Source organism: Mastacembelus armatus, chromosome 23 (genome assembly GCF_900324485.2).
Source record: "Mastacembelus armatus chromosome 23, fMasArm1.2, whole genome shotgun sequence".
NCBI lineage: Eukaryota > Metazoa > Chordata > Actinopteri > Synbranchiformes > Mastacembelidae > Mastacembelus > Mastacembelus armatus.
Window position 1 is genome coordinate 3605997 of NC_046655.1, and position 9411 is coordinate 3615407.

Sequence of the window (9411 nt, forward strand, 5' to 3'; positions counted from 1 at the left end):
CAACAGGCTCTACGAGATCTGCCGCCAAGTCTTTTCAATGGGCCAGTGAAGCAGGGTGGAAACATTCATTTGAATAGTATATCTGTGACACAGGAACCTCTAGTTATTGGTGATATACCGTTACAGCTGTATCTTGACATGAAACTGTCACCATTTGATAACTTAAAAGTCAACCTTTCATTTTTTTTAATCTTGTGACTTTTAAATTAATCATATTTTGCAGTTTAACTTATTCAAATTTCATATGAGCTAATTTCAGACAGGACAAATTTGACACATGGCACACTTATGATTAATAGCCTGCCAGAACTGGTCCAGTCCCTGGTGTTTTAAGTACAGCTGACAGGACCAGGTTCCTAGCTCACCCCCGAACACAGATCTGACAGCTGTATAAGAGCAGTGCTCAGTCACATTTAGTCCTCTGTGTGCCGCAATCAGCCACACTGGTCTAATGTGGTTATGCAAGAGCAAGAAGGTTAAAAACAAAGCACAGGTACACGGGTAAGTGATAGACATTTAATTTGGTGCAGAGATTTTTCAGCACCCTTTGTACAAATGTTCTGTTGTAATTAATCTGAACATCAAATCAAATGGTAGTGTTTAATTGCAGATGTGCAGATGGCAGGTCTGGCTGTCAACAGTTGTGAAACACTGATTAGGTGTAATAACTGCTGATCTCTTCGTGTGATGATTACGATTATGGAGCAGAGAGGAACAAAGAGATGCATGTTTGCATGAACACACATTTTGTCAAACCCAAGCTGTTACATCTGTGGTTTACATTCTTTCTTTGCCTTCTTGCATTTGATCTCACAAAGCTTATGTCATTACACTCCCCATTTCCCATTTAAATTACATTCTTTGTATGTATTTCAATCCAGCTGAGGCCCCACACTACCCAACAGTAAGAGGTTTAATAGCGAAATCCAAAGAAAACCTTTAACTGAATGAAGTGTTAACAGATTTGTTTGTTATCCAGAGTAATGACACTTGGCTCAGATGCTTAGTTTCAGCAGTATTCTGTTTCATTTCAAACAATGTTGTGCTTAACCTTTTTTGATATGCTAAAACTCTTCGTGCTCTGTTACTTGAGGTCTCGGTTCCTTTACAGACCAGTCTGACAGGTCTATGTCTATCTGGGTAAGGCGAGTTAGGAAAGCTCACATAGATTCAGACAGGGCAGCCTCACTGAGCAGCACACAAGCATGTATTGTTGTATTGTTGTGGTTAATTATTGTGGTTTTTATGCTGTTTTATTTTTTTTTAAGTCTAGATACCTCATACTTAAGTATGACCCGTATTCATAGATCTCAAGCACCATCGACCTTTATACTTGTGCGCCGCTCTTGCCGCTGCTGTGCGTGCTGCAGCTGGCTGGAGTCACATTATACATCACTATTACGTTATGTATTTATGTATTTAGCAGAGTTTACAAAGTCTATGACAGTATTAATACATGAGCTACACTGACTTGCTAAATTCTTTCCTTTAAAAAGTGCAAATGTCCATACTTATTAATCAGAATACAGCCATTTCATAAGGTGTGTCTTGATGCATGGCATTCTGGGAAATGAAATACTTCGGGAATGCATTGATCCACATAAAATGATACTATATGTATGAGTTCAGTAGAGGCTGGGAGTTTATTTTTCTCTTTTCTTTTCTTTGTTTCACTGCCATTATTCACTTCCCTCTGTACTCCAGCTCTGACACACATACTGTACTTTTTATTGCCTCTGTTTTGCCACTCAGTATTGCATGGATTGACCTTTTCTCAAACTGGTCCCCTGGAAATTTGTTGCCATTCACACAGAGCTCAGTGCCATCACTTTACAACACCCACAATGTCTTACATCTGACATTGGCATTTAGTGATGGCTCCAGACACAATATTAAGGCAGCTTCCAAATTATGGCCTCCTCTATCACAGAGCATCTTTGCAGATATTCTTACTGAACTGACACATTTTCAAGGTGGTAAATATTAAACTTACACTGAGATCCTGATGAAATTCATGATATATAAGACCTTTCCATGAGTATGTCATATCTTTAGATGGTCAAAACGTTCTTCGATCAGTCAACATTGTGGCTAATCAAAGAAGTATAGAGCGTACACTTATTTGAGTTTGAAGCCAAATACATCAACTAGTTGTATTTTTTTCATTAGTTTTCTCAAATGAAACATTTACCAGAGCAATATATAACAGCTGGGGACTGTTCCGCTGTGACTCATGATAAACCAGACTGAAGTGACCCATCAAATCTGAATTAATGTCAGCTATCTTGGCCAAAAGCCCAGCGGCCTTTCAAAGAAATAAATCAATTCTAATTGCAAAGGAAGATGCATTTATGGATCACTAAATGTTCCTCTCTGCATTATTGGGCATTTAGCTAATGTTCCTGTTTAGGACCAATTTGGTGAGTACAAGGATAAAATAAACTTCAATTTGTAGATCAGAAACACAACAAACCAGGAAGAAGAGAGAGGAGGTCAAAAGTCACACTGACCTGAACAAGAGTTAGGTTAGAGTGAAGGAGACAACTGTCTGGAACAGAGGTAAGAAAAACAGAGAATGACACCAAACATACTCCAATAAAACGTTTTTTGAACAATAGCATGGCTGGATTTTAAAAATTAAACTGTTTCCTTCCTGTTTTGCCTCAGTCCTTCCTCTCAGCTGTGTTCTCACTTCCCCAAGCCATATCATTCCACAGAACCTTCCCCATCTGTCCACCAGATGCCCTTTCTTACCTTTTCCCAATTACTTTAATCACCCATAAGCCCTGCCTTCCCGCCTTAACACCCACCTTGGCGTTCCCTATCCACATGCACACCTGTTCCCATTTCTCCTTTATCCCTGGCTGTTTCCATACCTGCTCTGTTTCTCCTGCCTTTTGCCAGATCTTCAATGTTGCTTTGCAGCCTTAGTTTTATTCTTACCATCCCACCAGATGTCTGTAACTAGTCCTGCCTACAGACCTGTATATTCATCATTTTACTATTAAAATCACAAAACTGACAAGCTTTAAAAACTTTTTTTATGTACGTAACAAGACTGGAAGCAATCTTCATCAATACATGTTAATAATGTACAAAAAAATCACTAATTAAGGCATTTCTGCTTAACGCATGGCATTTGGGTTCACAGGAACCTGAAAGTGAAGGGAAGTGATAATATTTGGAAATGAAACGGCTAGATCACAGTAGCACACAAACTCTGTCTGCAATTTTATTTATTTATGTTTTTAATATAGGGATGTTTGATTTGTATTCTTGTTTAGATGTGTGTGTGTGTGTGTGTGTGTGTGTGTGTGTGTGTGTGTGTGTGTGTGTGGACAGGTTGAGACTTGTCCATGCCAGGTTGTTAGGGAGTCAGCGCCCAACAGCCACTTGTGACCCCCCACCTCCTGCTTTCACTGGTGAGTGTCACAGCACAGCTTTTGTTCAGCTCTGATTGGCCAGTGCCACAACACAGCGCTAAACAGTTGCTAACATAGCTACTCGTGCCACACCTTAATGTGATTGCAGGTAATCACAGATTATATTCTACCACATGGTATAAAGCTGTAGCTTTCCATGCTTATTCAGCAATGTGACTCTGTTCATTTTAATTTCCTTATTTTGTCCTGTCTTTAAAAAATGTACTGTGGCTTTGGATTTCAACCTTGCTAAACAGAGCTTGTGTTCATCCAACAGAAGCTTAGGGAAGTGAGTCTATTTGTTGAAAGCTTTTATGCCAGTGAAATAAGTCTTTGCTACCGCCCTCCCCCTGTCCCCTCTTGATTAATAGCACACTTAACAGCACGCCGCTCCTGCACCCTGCTTTGCTTTCTTCCTCCCCAGTGCATTTTCTCATAAAACCGACAGCAGATCAATAGCTCTTAAAGCCTCTGATGATGTTTTGATGTCCTCTTATTTAGATTACATGAAGACTGACATTTGATGAAATCACACTGAGATGTTGTTTTACTATTGAATGGTAATTTGAATGGGATGGAAGCCTTACTTCCTTATCTTCTTCTCTGTCTCGTAACTCATCTAGTCATCTTTTCTCTATTGTTGCACATGCTGAGGCTTAGGGACTGTATGATAACTGTTGTGGAGAGAATGGAGTTGTAGTCTTATGTTAAACTTGACAAAAAAACACAATGGTGCCACAGTATGATCAATTTCTTTGGCCTTTCTTACTGATTTAGTAAAAAACTGCAATGCCCTTCCTGCCAAATCTGACCATAATTTAGTGTGAGATAAAGGTTTTAAAAAAGACCCTGTCCCTGCATTCCTCAAAATTTCAGACAACCCCTCCCCCATGTGACTCCTTATGTTGCCTGAAACCCCCAAATGTAAATCTATTGGTTAGTTGTGTTGATGTGATTGGTAGTACTGAGTGCAGGATCACAGCAGTGCATTATGCAAATGGAAGATGATATAGATTTTTGAGAAACGTATACACCCGTGGTCTCAGGTGATGAAAAATGGGGATGTAACTCTTTAGGAGTCCTACCAGGGTAATGTAATTTGATTTGAGTCAATATTCAGCTATTTCACCCATGAATGGGCTTCTTCTACCCAACCTCAGCAAAGCATCATTCCATTAGATAGACATTGTAGGGAGTTTGTGTATGCAAAACATTTGTTGGGCTACAATTCACAAATATAATTGTGATTTAAGTAAAAGTGCAGAGCAAATGATCAGTGGACATATAGAACTATATTTTAAGCTGCAATGTCAATGTGAAAACTTTAGCTGTTGTTTTGGCACTGTTCTAGTCCATAGGATGTAAGTCCAGAGTGTTTATGTTCAGGGACCTGTTGCATTTTGAAAACCCTACAAATTCACATAAACACACCTAAAATAAACCAGGAAAGGCCACACATATTACAGTTGTTACTACTGTGGCAATAGATGCATTTTTCTATGTAAAATGAAAACAGGATGAGGCCAGAGACTGCATTACTGAGAGGTGATATGATACACAGTATGAATCATTGTGGGTAAATAGTTTATTTCTGAAAGGTGTTATCGATCATAGAGCCCTGTCTGTTTGAATGGGAGAGATACGGCTTCTCATCTGCAGCGTGATGGGATTTGATTTCACCAACAATACAAGAAGAAAACAATTTGGTGCAATTTGGCATCAAGCCGCTCGGCCAGATGCTTGTTAGGGTTCGCATGTGTGATGTATGGGTAATGGAGAGAGTTGGAAGCCTGCAGGAGGCTGAGGGTGGTGAATTCAGTCTGATGCTGCAGTGAAACGGGTCATCAGCTGAGGGCCCCATTTCTCAGCACTTTTACTCCACAGGGTCTCCATGCTGAATCCCAAAGAACAGCAGCTGCTGCACTGTGGCCTGGTTCTGCCTGGGTGGTTTGATTATTTATGGTTTCTAATAGTCTGTACAGCAGGTGTGTTTTCTCAAACTTAACACCCCGAGTCTTCATGTCTAAAGGTATTTACACATTTGAGTAGGTTCATAAAACCTTTACCTGCTCTCAGCCTGATGCTGTGGGGATGGAGTCTGGCATTTTTTTTAAAGTTGTTCAAAAGTTGAAGAAAGCCTCTTTTACATTTGACTTTAACCACTTCTTTCCCCTCCCTTATTTATTTCATTCACCCACAATCCTTCAGCACAGGCAAATGTTAAGGTTTTTATCTGATGATGTTGTGTGTATGTGGCTATGGTGAAAGGTATTCTGTTTAGTGAAAATCCCTAACGTGACATTTGCTGTGTTGAATTTTAAAAAGTGTTACCAACTTGTGCATTTGAGTGGCTCTCTCTCTCATTCTGACAGGGCTCTACCTCGGTGCTGGTTGTACATCAGGTGTACAGGTATCCTGCAGAAGATCTAAGGCCGATTTTATTAAACACATGATTTTAAATCCTTGTTCCTATATGTTATTGATTTAAATTGACGCAGAGATTTAAACAGAGCTGATGCTAGAGCAGCTACAGAGATGGGCATTTCCCCCAAATCATCAAAAGACTGGGTGATTATACAGATTAAAAGCCTACTCCCTCAGCATTTAGAGATATGCTTTTAATGAAGTGCCCTATAAATAAAATGAACCTTTGATATTTATTGCAGTATCGAGTCACATGCAGGCAAGTAGCAACATCAGCAGTGTGGGGTTAAAAGATAATTCTTTCATATGCTGTTACCTTCATGCTAAGGGAGGGTCTGAGCCTGGCACCTTAAGGTGTAACGCGCCCGGTGTTGTCTCTGAGAATGAGCAATGTACAACACATCTATAACACAGATAAAGCTGGGAAATGAAATACTGCAAAATGAAAAGCCATAGAAAATGATTTTGCTTGTGATCTTATGACATCACAAAGCTTGATGTGTCGGATATGTAACAGGACTGCAGCTTTTGTTAGCTGCTTCGATATTGCAGCTTTTATATAATAGCTAGATCCCTAAAATCCCCCAAAATCAGTTTTTACTGTGACTGTACAAAACAGTTCAAATCAGCATACTGCAAGTCCAAGCAGTGAACACTAAAATTTGATATTTTGTTTTGAGTTACAGTATAATGTGCTTTGGTGTGTTCCCTTTGTAGCTGTGCAAGTCTGTGATTTTCTAATGTGTACTATTTTCTTATTTTCTCATCAAATTCACACTTCACCACACAGGTCATATAATAATTGCAAGGGAAGAGACTTTTGTCCTTGTGATTTTCCCAAAGGCAGTGCTTCTCCTTGCACTGTGCACTAGGGGTGTAATATGAAAACACTGGGATATTCTCTTGTGTGCAGTTCAAATCATAAATTATATCCTGTACATCTGTAAATTGGTTGGTTGAAGCCTGGCTCTGGAAGATCTCACATATCTTTAGCTGTTTTGTAGATATTTGCCCAATAAATCCTCCTCAGTACAGCTTAGTACTTCCATATACACACACACCTTCACTCCTGTTTTCTCTTAACTGGAAGTAACACAGTGAGATGTTTTACTTTTTATTTCTGCAGCTATAGTTTATTAATTATTTTGCTGATGTGAGCAGCTCCTCCATTACTCTCCATACTCACATTTTTTTGGAATATACTTAATTTTGTCACTGTCACCTGTGTTAAACACTTTTTGAAAATAGTAAGTTATATGCAACTGGGACAGCATCTCAGAACTGGCTCAGTGTCTCCCATATAAAACATATCTGACAGCTTAAGCACCACTGGAGGGCTCTCCTACCCTCCAAACGCTACACAGTGAGGAAAAGGCTGACAAGATTTTACCCACACTAATGCAACAGCAAGGACAGAAAACATGACTCAAAAAGGCAACAGTACCAAACACTAGAACTATTGGTATGCATACTGTTATTTCAGCAGCTGATTTCACTGACAGGAGTACATAATCATCTCACTCACTTAATGTAGCATTTAAATTTATCTTCTAAAAATATTTTGATCAGTGTTTATTGGTGTGCAGCAATAGTAGTAGCCTATAATAATTTCACTTCTAGTGTAGTCTGTGCTGTGGCCTGACTGCAGTCGTCTGTTGTAGCAGTATTTGCACATAGCATTCAGTCCTAACCTAAAGGGATAAAACTCAAGCTGGAAGGAAGAGGGGTCACCAGGTATGTGTCAGGGAAGGTGTAAACGGAGAAGTAAAGCTCCTTATCGTATTTCCTCTGGCTGTATTGATCGTGAAGATGAGCACAGACATGGAAAACCTTGAGTGAGATGAAAGGTGGGGATGAAATGGTGCTTTGAATTTCAATGAAGAATAGGCAACAGTGCTGTTTGTGTGTGTGTGTGTGTGTGTGTATTTTGGTGGAGTGGTGGTACAGGAAGAAGATGATTTAAAAAAATGCAAGAATATAGTTCAGATGAGGACAGCGAAGTGAGAAAGAATAGAGTGCTCTGTCTTGCTCTTCAAAGTCATGATGTTTGAGTGCAGTCACACAAGGATTCTGTCTTATTTAAATTTTAAAATTTTGTAGATTGTGTTCAGCCTTTTTATGTTAACTATGACAAACTGTAAGTGCATTTGGGCACGTAAAAGCAACTTTTTCCACCTCTGTGTTAAATGAGGGATGAGTTTTCACACCAGGCAGATCCGAATTTGACTGTGGAACTTATACATTTGTGTATAAATCCATTTCTCTTTATGCAGGTTTGGAGCACCACCTACACAAATACACACAACCGTATACACTCATAAATGGTCTATCTATTTTTGCAATCAGCTCCTTATCTAAAGATTTTTATTTAAACTAAGATCGTGATGCCAGGTGTCCTGTCTATATTCCACAGGAGCTACAAAGCAGAAGTCAGAGCAACCCTGTGATTTATCAGAGAGAAGAGAAGATAAGCTAAAGGCTTGAAGAAGCAGGTCGGGGACAGCCTATTAAATGATAATAAAGTGACTGATTTGGGAGCCTGGTTTGTCTCCTGAATTTAAATGTTAAAAGGAGACATGGGGTTCCTCTGAATGTGTAAACACTGCAGGCAGTTGTGCTCTGTGTTCAGAACTGATATATAGTTTCAATAGGGTCTTATGAATATGAAACCAAAAGGCTACTGTAGTTGTCAGATGCAGTGATCAATTAGTGTCCTATCTCCAGCAGGGAAGCACAAACTGAGAAAGAGATTATAAGTTTTGCTTACATTAATTATGCAGTTGATGTTTTAACATGTACAAAGTACTTAATCAGCTTACCCCTCTGCATTCATGATGTGCCCTGTGTGTTGTCCTGTAGGTGTGTAAGGTATATGGAGAGTTAGTTCATGAATGGATGGCCTATACGGGTATATGCCTGTCCTAAAGGCTTTGCACAACCTCAACTCATGTAGGTATCTCCATCAGCCTCTGGTCTCCAGGACGGTGGTGTCCTCTGGGTCTTTCCAGTGCTGCAGGTGCCACCTTTGACCATCACACTGTCAGGAAAGCATGATTTAACTGTAGCTTCATAGAGAGACGGGAGAGGAAAGCTGATGGATGCTTGTGAAGCATGTGTCACTACACTGAAGCTCTGCAGCACCCTTCGTAATAACTTATGATCCCATTAAAATGCAGGGCAACATTCAGGAGGATTTATGAATTTACACCTGATGCTCCATACCTGTTCAGACGTCTGTAAAAAATGAGGCCATTTATCAGTAAACAGGAAGTAGCGCTGCCATGTGCTATTTAGGGTCAAGGCAGAGCCAGGAGAAAACTGAGTACAGTTACAGAGGGAGGAGAGAGAGAGGAATAAATCAGTAATAGAAAAAGGGTGACAGGATATATTTTGTACCAAACACAGGAAACGAACAGAAAATATATTGTTGAAGTCAACGATGTCAGTCTTAATAGAAACATTTTAAACAGACTGAGCCCTTGTTCGGTGCACTTTAAGCACACATAAACATTTTTAGGGGGTATCTCCAATCCTCTCCAAGTTTTTGTTAAGCACCATTTTACCT